A 12,500-nucleotide genomic window follows, 5' to 3' on the forward strand; every position below is an offset into this window, starting at 1 on the left:
ACTGCGGAATCTGAACTGATCAGTTCAACCATCTCCCTGCTGTCATGACAATGTTTTTCTTTCTGATTTTCTCTGAGCACCCTTGTAACAAATTTCATATAAATCTTCCACATATTCAGTTCCTTATGACTAATTGTGTAATAGTTCCCACACTGACATCAAACTGTGCACTTATTGTCTCTATAGACACACGACTGTCTTTATCCATGAAATTCTTTATTTGGCCAATCAACTCTGGTGTTCTGACTTCCTCACTCTTTCCACACCTCTAATTATCCCCCACAGACCTCCTGTCTTCCTTGAATCTCTTATGCCACTCAAAAACTGATCCTAGATTCATACAGGATGGTCCAAAAGCAGTCTGAAACATTCCATACGTTTCTGTGGCATTTTTTTTCCAAGTTTAAAACAGAATTTTATTGCATATCATTCTTTTTAAAGTGTCCTCACGTCCAGATTGCATTTTTGAAATTCACCAGCTGTGACAATCAAGCTTTAGTAGGGTGTCTTTCAATTCCTGCTGTAGCTGTTCATTTGAACCTGAAATAATAAAAATTGGTCAGTCATCACATAAGATGTTTAGCAATCATGTATGGAATTTTCAAGAGTCTACAACAATTTTAAATGCCTGTACAAAAAAGTCTGGAAACCTATTGACGGCACCTTGTGTGTATATATATATATATATATATATACAGGGTGACCCCAAAAAAACAAAACAGGCCATCTAGAACATATGCTGTAGAACGGAGAAAAAAAAAGGCCAAAGACCCTAGTGTTTTGATGTGATGTTTTGAATATAATAAACTAGTTATGACCAAAGTTTCATTTCATTTGGGCAAAACACTAAGAAACGGGGCCTAATTAGAGCTGGGGCCTGTTTTTTTATGAGTCACCCAGTATATATATATATATATATATATATATAATGGAAATAGTATTCTGACAAAATAGAGAAATAAAAAGGAACAAACCGAGTTATCTGTTCATCAACGTTTCGTCTTTATTTCATTTATCCAGAAGTCTTGAAATAAAGACGAAATGTTGATGAACGCATAATTCGGTTTGTTCCTTTATGTATGTATGTATGTATACATATATATATATATATATGTATGTATATATATATATATATATATATATATATATATATATATATATATATATATCATAAATAAGACATTTTTTGAAATGCATGTTAGGATTTTGATTATGATGTAAGTCAATGGACAATAAACAATTTAAATAATGTAAAATTATTAGAATGTGTATGAGATAAACTGATGACAGAAATGACAGAGTTAAATAGAGACAGAAGAGAGAAGAATGGAGCAGCGAGAGAAGAATGGACAAGTTTACTTCAAGCCAAGTACAGACAGCAGTTCGTTTGCTGCTTGCAAATATATATATACACAAGCCTTTGCAAATAGCTGCGTGTCAATCAAATTTTATATCGGTGAGCCAACATAAATAAAATGAAAATAAAAGCAAATTGTTTAATTATCTAATATATAAAAGACCATATGTCTGTCTGTCTGTCCCCATATTTTCAAACTCTATCTCCTCTGAAATTAAAAGTCACAGAGTGGCGCTAGAGACCTCAAATGATTGGATTTTTACGGACTGTTCTTTTATGGGTCATTAGCCGGTTAAAATTGTTTTTAAGGAGTCAAAAATGGGTCAGAATTGAAAAAATCGTTAAACATTTTGTACATTCGTCTTAGTTTATTTTTAATTTAAATTTTTAATCAGTTCATATGCGTGTCACGTTGGTATAGTGGTAACGTCACCAGCTTTGAATGCTGCAGTATTGGTTTCGATTCTAGCTGATGGCACCCAAATACGTTTTTTTTTTTTTACTTTTGGAATCACGACTCTATAATAATATATACGAAATCTGGACAAATTAAAATATTATATTTAAGAATATTTTATGACATGGCAAAGCAGGGCGACCCCCCAACCCTTGCTAGTCAAAAACAAATATTCATTTGGATTATTCAGATTATTGTTTTCATCTTGAGTGTCATTTTCACAACGTTTCAATTGACTGAAACAATAGATTTATTGTAGCGACTTATGATTTATATATACCTTCATGTCTTCAAGCTTATATATTGAGGTAGCTGGATTACATTGAAAAAAAAATAGGGTTCAGAACATGTATAAAACAATTATAGAGAGGAATTTATAAATCTTTATGATTTACGTATCTTTGTCTTCAAGCTTATATATGGGTAACATTAAAAAAACTAAGAACATGTATAAAACAATTAATTATAGAGAGAAATCTATCTTATGGTAAAATATAGGTAAATAATTACAATTAACCATAAGCCTGACAGGTCAATTTGTTTAATCATTAAATCTATATAATTATAAAACTCAAATGACCTTGTAACGATGTATGTAACCCACTTTCTGGTTTACGACATCCGGTTGCGCATGTGCGCATGACTTGCGCACTGAAATATTAACGTTATTATTTCGAAATTATTATTTAACATGGGAAGAGTGGGGTTTAAAATAACTTAAACGTAATACAGAAATGAACGATGTAAAAAAAAAGCAGACAGTATTAACAATTGTTTATTTGGATAATTTAAATGCGAAAAAACAAAAACAAAAACAAAAGAACAATTGGGACGCTGAAAATTAACGTTATTATTTCGAAATTATTATTTGACATGCGAAGAGTGGGGTTTAAAATAACTTAAACGTAATATAGAAATGAACGATGTAAAAAAAAAAAAAAAAAAAAAAAGCAGATATATCAAAATTTGAATTTAACTATAATAAGAATTATGGTATCTGTTCAGTGCACATTTATCTATAAGTATGGCCAACCACTTATAATTTTATAATTCAGTAACTGTAATTTTTTTTTCAAAAATAATTGATTATAATAAGCAGAACGACTCATAGAAATCTATCTATATTCTTTTTCCATTTTAATATACTTTCATAGAAATGTTTCTGTTATGTAAAAAAAAACTATTTTCTTTACGTCACAAGTGTCACGCTCATACATGAATTCCATAGCTAATATAACATACTGACCCAACGGGTCACGGGTAGTCTAGTTTATTATAAAAACGAAGGTTAGTGGTGTATATTCTTACAAAATGTTTGAGTTAATTCACAACTTATTTAACCTTTGGTAAGTTGTTGTTGTTGTTGTCATCATAATAATATTAATAATAATAATAATAATAATAAGAAGAAGAAGAAGTGTTGAACACCAGTATTACTTAATATAATTTATTCACTATCTATCCATGATATTAAATTTAACCTTCTTCACGTAATGCTGAGCATAGTGCTGCACTAGTTTTTGGAAGATTTTGAAGTTTTATGGTTTCAAATTGGTCGATATAATCACCCAGAACTATTGTTTCGACTCTCGAGTATACATTAGACACAGTTAATCAACCGAGAACCACATCACTCTATATTAAAGCATATAAGATATCAACGGATACACACTCGAGAGTCAAAACAATGAAAAGAATATGCTGTTGTCCCAGCCCTAGTTATAATAATTAGTGTTGAATGTCAGTATTACTTATGGTCCCCCCTCGCCAAACTTTCACAAGAAACACTCGTCTAGCTGTAAACACTATCAATAATTCCCCCCACTCTTTATATGTGCCTAAACCTAAACGTAGATTCCATGATCAAAGCTTCTTTCTTAGAACTGCACGCCTGTGGAATTGTCTTCCGTTTTCCTGCTTTCCGGCTGACTACAATATGGTTGTGTTCAAGTCTAACGTAAATAAGTTCTTGATGAGCCGTTCCATATAAGTTATCAAATTTACCAAATTTTCATTACTAATGATTACTATATTGTCCAATTTCTACTGTACACTCTTTAACCCTTATCCTCGAGTGGCCTCTTGGCCTTGATAATGTGGTGATGCCTATGTAAAAAAAAAAAATTTTTTTTGAAGATTTCAAAGGTTTATGCTTTCAAATTGGTCAATATAATCATGCAGAACTATCAGACCTGAATACTTCTTATCATAAAAGTAAGCATTCGACATTTTACTCCGACCGACTTGTTCTAAAACGCTCCACACATGTTCTACACATGTGAACAAAAACGTAAAAACAACATGTAGCCAAAGGTAAAAAACTTGACCTAGTTTAGGCCGATGTCAGGTGGCAGGGACAGAGACTTTTAAAAAGCATGGTATATGGCACAGTAAAATTTTTGCACATACATATAAAACTATATTAACTATATTTATATTATGTATAATATGATATGTGGGTTGGTTGGTTGGTTGTTTTTGTTTTACGGCATATCAACCCTTTTCGGGTTATTTAATGCCGAATCCAAAGATTTTGAAGAAAAAAATTTTTTTAATAGAATATATTTGTTGTTTTCACGTCGGTTTCTATTTAACCCATAGTTGGGACCCTGACAGGTAGTACCATTCCGGGTCAGAGTGGACCTGGGAGCAATGGTAATTAATGGGTGGCTCCACACTCCCCAAAGCCCACAAGCTGGGGCCTCACCACTGGATATAGTTTAAGGTCATATCCAGGACACCCATTGAGGAACTTTTACCCTCTGCAGGGGGGGGGGGAGTCGACGTATTCTAATGCCCCACCGACAGGGCAATGATATGTTGGAGAGTGTAAAAAACAGGGAAATTACATGGCACGACCTCAAATACATGGAGCTTAAAAATTAAGTTTTTTTATAAAAGCAACCTATGATGTCTTACTAAAACCAGTTAACTTTCATGCCTCGGGATTGCTAATAAAGATATGGTTTGTGATTGCTAATAAAGATATGGTTTGGGATTGTTAATAAAGATATGGTTTGTGATTGCTAATAAAGATATGGTTTGTGATTGCTAATAAAGATATGGTTTGTGATTGCTAATAAAGATATGGTTTGTGATTGTTAATAAAGATATGGTTTGTGATTGCTAACAAAGATATGGTTTGTGATTGCTAACAAAGATATGGTTTGTGATTGCTAATAAAGATATGGTTTGTGATTGCTAATAAACATATGGTTGGTGATTGCTAATAAAGATATGGTTGGTGATTGTTAATAAAGATATGGTTTGTGATTGCTAACAAAGATATGGTTTGTGATTGCTAACAAAGATATGGTTTGTGATTGCTAACAAAGATATGGTTTGTGATTGCTAATAAAGATATGGTTTGTGATTGCTAATAAAGATATGGTTTGTGATTGCTAATAAAGATATGGTTTGGGATTGCTAATAAAGCTCAAAATATCACCAGTAGAGTAATTCATTTCGTTAAAGAAGGAAATAATTCCATATAGCCAGAGATCATCATTGTTTGATGGCTGTAGAAACTGATGCGTTGCATTCGACTTAGAACGCCGGCTCATATTTCCAACTGAAGTAACGTTAACGGGTCAGCGTCCGAATATCGTCATTTAGTCCGTTGATTTGAAAAGGTTTTCTTGTTGAATTAACAGTTCCATTTTAGGAAAATTTTGACTGGGCATATCAGCGTAAGTTGGAAAGATATGGAGATCTACAAGAAGAATATGTCAGAAATGGCTGGAAAACCATCGTATTTCGTATCGACGTCGGATGCCGACGTTTTATCGCGAACTTAACCTCCACGTTCTTTAATAATCTTGATCTTTCTCCGTCAGACAAGAAAAAATACATAAAGAAAATACAAAAGAAGGCTCTCAGCATAATTGTGGATCTGGCAATTCCATAGATTTACAACAATCCAACAAAGTCTGGTGGTATTGTGAGATACTGCTGGGGTACTCTGGGTTAGTGATAATGATGCTTCGGCCTCGAAACTATGCCTGAACCCAGTCATCGGATGAAAAGTTTGTTGGAAGCAATGCTGCTGTACAAGAAACAGTTATTGTATAAAAATTTTATTATATTAACGATATATATTACTATATCGTTAATATAATAAATTTTTTTATTATATTAACGATATATATTATTATATCTATATATCAATACGATAGCATGTGTGTTCTTTTGTGTGTCACGCTTACATCCCGGTCGTTTAATTGTTATGTTCTATTTCTTGTCATAAATAATTTTACTAAGAATTCTTCATAAGTTTTGGTTTCAGTTTCGACTATAGCTAATCGCACTCCAGTAATCTATTTTTATTTTTATAAATAATTTTATCAAGAATTCTTCATAAGTTTTGGTTTCGGTTTTGATTATGGCTGAAGGAACTCAAGTTTATATATATATATATATATATATATATATATATATATATATATATATATATACATTTTTTTTTCATAAGTTTTTATTTCAGTGTCGATTCAAGCTAATGCACCCAAGTCATATGGATATATTTTTTATTTTTGAAAGCGCAACTTTATAATATATAAAAATCGATAGAACATTAACTCTATAATAATATATACAAAATCTGCAAATTAAAATATCATATTTAAGCGTACTTTACGACTGGGCTTTGCCGGGTGTTCATGCTCACTTAGATAAATAGTTTTGCAGTTTTAATAAAAGAGCTACAATAATATCAGAGCGTCTCCATTTGCACTGAACACCTACAGAATGCCAACATCAATATATTACATATGAATGAGTCCACTGTGGAATTTCGACAGGTCCCGCTAGTATTATAGTAAAATTATATGGCATTGTAAAAGTGTACATACTCGGGTTTTGAAAGTCGTTATTGTTAAAAGAACCAGGAATAAATGCACTTCATTTGCACTTTAAAAAAATGCTGAGTAAGATTTTCATTTCTTTCCTTTTTTTATTTTTTATTTTTTTTGTGACAGTACCAGACAGCGTGGGGGGTCCAAGAGGTTTGAAATGTCATGACACGGTTAAAAAGTAACATATGTTTTTAAAAGAAAAAAAATGTTTTGTATATATTGATTACATGATAGAAATATCAATTACTGTAAATCAAAATGCTCAATACAAAAAAACAACAACAAAAAAAAAACGACATGTGGCCATAGCTCAAAAACCAATGTGATTTTTTTTTTTTGATTCAGCACATCGGATTCGTCTTAAATCAGCTGACAAAAAAATGCAGACAGCAGATTTTTTGTTGACCAGATAATGCTAAAAATTCTCAATTATGGGCATATCTAAAACTACAAAACAAACACCCACAAAATTTGCATTTTCTTTATTGACTAGCGGGGGTACCCGGCGTTGCCCGGGTGTTTTTAGGTGTGTGTGGTAGTAAATAAAAAAGAAACCGGAAGGGGGGGTGTAGGATCGAACCGGAAGCCCTGAGGCGAAGTTTGAAAATAAAATTGGCCAGCCAGAATGAGTTAGTGAAAGATATTTGAATTTATTTAAGTAAGAATCAAATTGACAGGTGCGCGCACGGAAGTCGTCGAGCGTTACGACGACGACGTAGGTTTGTTTGTTATAAGGGAAGTAAAAAAAGAAAACAACGTTAACACTTAAGCGGGGAAAAAAAAAACTAACGTAGGGCAAACGAACGATGAAAACAGAAAAACGAACACGTGAAAAATGGCTTAAATAAGCCTGTTTCGATATTAAAATTTAAAAAATCGGTGGGTACCCGGGTGTTTTTGGGTGTGTGGTCGGGGGTGGATAAGTGAAGTAAAAATAAAACAAAAAAACGAACGTTACGTGAAAAATGGCTTAAATAACACTGGTTCAATATTTAAATTTAAAAAATCGAAAAAAAAAAAGAAGACATCTCACACCACGATTCGAGCCTAAAACGTTTAGATAATGAACCAACGCGTTAATGAACTGACCTAACGCGACTTACATGGAATTTGTTCAGTTTTTCAACTATTTAAAGTAAATCAGGTCATGACGTCATCTGCCGCATGCGTAGAACCGGTCGAGAGGGCCGGTTTTGTTGACCCCCCTTGTCGAAAATTGTCGATTTTGGGGTGAAAAAATTAACGTTTTTAGCCAATTTTTCGATATATTTTGAGCGAAGGATGGAGCTTCAATATGATACAGAGTTTGTGAATTTTCGTCGTGTCTGTCGAAAGTTTTTAGCAGACACACAAACATACACACATACATACATACATTTTCGCTTTTATATATATAGATGTTACGCTAGATCAATCTATCTTCTACAAATACATAAATGCAACTTTGTCTGTGTGTGTGTGTGTGTGTGTTCCTTATAGACTCCGAAACAGCTGAACAGATTTTCTTTAAAATTTACAGGAGTTTAATGTATAAGTCTGGGAGTGATCTTAGTGAAGTTTTGCCACAGAATACCCCCGATAATTTCAGAGATAATTAAAATCATTATTTTAATTTATCTATCATCGGTAAAGCCATTTTTCCATGTCATCGCTTAGCAACAATGATAGAACAACGGGCCGTGGAAATTCTACTGTGGGTAAGTTGATAGCGTGTTTTTTTTTGTTTGTTTTTGCATGATGTGGTTTGTAGGTTCAAACTCCGCACGTAAATTTCTTAATTTTTTTCATTAACTGCAAAGAATTTTATAAAACTCAAAAATTTATGTGGTTTTTTGCAAAAATAAATTATGTTTCTGTTTTTGAACGTCCGTTGCACAAGCAACTGATCCTGAAGAAATTGCAAAACAGTCTACACACATATTTAGTGAAAATGTGATTCAGAGGTTTCTTATATGTCGGTTTAACAAAACATAGGCCCCAACAATCAAACACAAGTAGTATGCCCGGAAACATAAGGAATTTCTCGACATAGCTGACTAATAGAATAGATAATCCTGTGGTTTTTTTTCGTATACGGTACCTATCCTTACATCATCAACGCTCTGATCCCCATCTGGCATCAATTGGGATGAATGGCTCTCGTCTGGGAAAGGCCCCTTGTTTTGACAAGCTTCTGGGTTTGACCTTTACTCCTGATCTGAAATGGAACACGTACATCAAGTCTGTTGCCAAGGTCGCTGGAAAGATGGTGGGATCCTTCTACTGCTCCAGAAGATATCTCACTACTGATGCAATGCTCTATCTATATAAAACCAAGTACGTTCAAAGATGGAATACTACTGCCATATCTGGGCAGGAGCTGCTAAAAACAGCCTATCCTGCCTTGACAGAGTACAAAATAGACTTCGTGGCTTGGTGGAGGATACCCTTTTCTCTACCCGGCAACTCCTCTCCCACAGAAGAGACGTTGCGAGCCTATCCTTATTTTATCGTTATTTCCATGGCAGGTGCTCGTCGGAACTCCAATCTCTGGTCCCCCCTCGCCAATCTTTAACGAAAAACACCCGTCTAGCTGAATCCACTGTGAAAAATTTCCCCCACTCTTTATTTGTGCCTAAATCAAAACGTGGATTCCATGAACAAAGCTTCTTTCTTAGAACTGCACGCCTGTGGAACTCTGTTCCGTCTGCCTGCTTCCCACCTGGCTACAACTTGGATGTCTTCAAGTCCAACGTTAACAAATTCCTAATGAACTGCCCCTTTAAGTAAACACTTCATCAAATCTTCACACTAACGTAATGTACTTGCAATAACCCTTATCCCTGAGTGGCTTCCGGGCCTTGATAAGTGATGACCACTGCGTAATAAAAAAAAAAAAAGAAGAAATCATAGCCACCAAAACCTTTCTAAAGTAGTTGGTTTTGAACTGGAAGAATAGCTGCTAAGCAAACAAACCAGAGAAATTGGATTTTTGCTGGCACGTCGCATCCACTGCATGCGGATTATGTTAATCAGTAAGGTATCAATATAACCGAAATTTACTAAAATAATTTTAGGATTATAAAAAAAAAAAATTATTGGAATTATCAAAAATACAGATCAAAAAAGGCATCAAAGTAACCCCTGAGCAAGGCCGGGTAATACTGCTTAGTATATATATATTCATGAGGTTTGCCTGAAAAATATTCCAAATAACTATTGTATTTTCCTTAAACCAGGTATTCTATTTTAACATGTGAATGACTTGTATTATCTGAAATGAAAAATAAAATGATTCATTCTATTACAATTGTTCTCAACTTGAGTGTCGTCTTTGCAACATTTCGGTCTTATTGGCCTGTTGGTTGTTGTTTGGAAAAGGAAAGAGAAAAGTTACTGGCTCTGTAAATATTTTTGTATTCTTTGAGTTAGTCTGTATTTTATGGTTATTTTTCGAATTTGTGAAAATATTCTTTGGCAAAGGGGAGTCAACTCTAATATCAAATACGAAACTATAACCATAAAATAAAGACTAACTCACAGAATACAAAAATATCTACAGAGCCAGTAACTTTTCTTTTTCCATGCAACAACCTGAGGACGGTCAAAGGCGAAACCGACTAAAACACTCAAGATGAGAACAATAGTCCGATCAATACAAATAATATGAACAATCAGACATCATCAAAAAATAATTAAAGACTTTGAAATTTTTCATTCTTTGACTCAAAACTGACGCCGATGTTGTTGAGGGGGTGGATGAATGTTTTCTAGCCACTAACTAAAAGGAAATAACTGATTTTTTTCACAGAGTTATTTCTCTTAATGTCGACTCGAGTTTTATGTGAGTATGTCTGGAAAGACGAATGGGCTGGGTAGGGCAGAGAAGAAAGAAGGGAAAGATGGAGAGAATGGGGTAAGGGTAAAGAGAGAATTTATGTTATATTTAAGCCCTGGGCAACACCGGGTTGCCCTGATATCAAGATTAAAAGCCTTAGGGATACAAACGGTGATTAAAAACTAGTGATGGGACGATTCTAATATTTTTCCTGATTCCGATACAATTACCGATTCCATGCTAAATTCCCAATTCTAATACAATTACCGATTCCGATTCTTCATAAATCTCTAATTATTTAACTGTAAAATTGTTATTTTCCCCGATTTTCATAAAAACACATGTTAAATTTTTTTTAAACGTTAAAATTACACTTGTGGAGGATGATATATCGATTTTAGCTTTACTGGTATTTTTAAAATCAATAAATATCTATTATTTTATCATTATTACCAGCAATGGAAGATTTTACTTTAAACAAAATCAAATAAAAAAGACAAAAGAATCGTTTTGGCATCGGAAAATCGGCATCAATTTTTCCGATTCCGATACCCCCAAATCTTCCGATTTTTCCAATTCTGATTAATCGTCCCAACACTAATAACAATGATACATAATATATTTTTTGCCTTAAAAAAACAAAACAAATTTGTTATTGCAGATCAATAAGAGTTACAAGAAAAAAAAAGAAGACTTTTCTGTTTTTGTCACGTCTTACTCGGAACTTCCTGTGATCTCCTTCTTCTTCTTTTTCTTGTATCGTTAATTAAATGTTAAGAAATTTTAAAAGAGTCGGAATCGGTACTTGTATCGGAATCGGGAATCTTTTCGCCACATAATTATCTAAAAAATAGTAGAATCTCATTTGTGGGGAGTGATTTAACTAAAGGTATTAATCTATTTTTATTATTACTATTATCATCATCATCGCCATTTTGTTTTTCTTTCTTCTTCTTCTTCTTCTTCTCGTATGATGGCATGTTAATGCCGTAGATGAAATCAAATCATGGTTAGTGTTCTCCATAGACTTCAGTCCATTGTTGGTCCGATTCCTCTGAAGATATCACATACATGGGGTGAGTTGGCATCTGACTCGCCTGTTTGCACCTATCCGTTTTCCTTAGATTATATATATATATATATATATATATATATATATATATATATATATATATATATATAGTAATTTAGTAATTTATAAAATATATATGGCGATTAAGCTACACTGAATATTCTGCATTTCATCCACTGTAGGATTCGTCAGGCTTATGCGCGAATTTTGTGGTTGCTTCTTGTTTTTATATATGTTGAGGATTTCTAGTTAGCCAATCAGCTTTCTAGTATCCACCGCGCCCCCTCCTATCAGCCAATGGGCATGCATTTTATCAAACAAAGGATCTGTTTTAGAACTAGGTTAGTGGTTTAAGGTGGATCTTTCCCTCCTTTTTTTTTTTTTTTTTCTTATATATATGAATATACCTATGTGTATTTTTTTTTTTATATATGAATATACCTATGTGTACACACACATGCACACATATATACATATATATATATACATATATACATATATGTGTGATCGTTTATGTATATTCATGTTTATTTAATTTATTTATTTGTTTGTTTTCTATTGTTATTGTTAGTTTTAAAGCTATTTTGTATCGTTATCCTAGTGTAAGTTTTATTTTGTGAACACAGTTGTTTGCTATTTCTCGTCTACAGTTTAATAGATTTTGAGGTTCTTTAAAGTACAGGATAGCAAATTTTTCATGGAGGCATAATTTACATGGGTCGTCTAAATGTCTGCACGTGGTAGCTTGTCTCATTATTTTCCATTCGACTACCGGCGAATGTCCTCTTTCTTTGAGTTCCCAGTATTTATTCGCTAGTGTTGTTTTTATACGGTGTTTTTTATTTTTGAAGGTACTTTTGTGATCATAGTATCGGGTTTTGAAATCTAAGGAAGTCATGCCTATGTAATATTTCTTGTTATTCGGGTTTTCTTTCGCAAATATT

General features: G+C 33.2%; 1 protein-coding gene across 1 annotated transcript in view; it reads right to left on the bottom strand.

Annotated features, from left to right (window-relative positions):
• LOC145261042 (axotactin-like) overlaps positions 1–12,500 on the bottom strand; it is a 482,064-nt gene that overhangs the window by 174,663 nt on the left and 294,901 nt on the right. The gene's annotated exons all lie outside the window — the stretch shown is intronic.

The sequence above is a fragment of the Euprymna scolopes genome, chromosome 37 (assembly GCF_053919585.1).
Source record: "Euprymna scolopes isolate OS-2025 chromosome 37, ASM5391958v1, whole genome shotgun sequence".
Lineage (NCBI taxonomy): Eukaryota > Metazoa > Mollusca > Cephalopoda > Sepiida > Sepiolidae > Euprymna > Euprymna scolopes.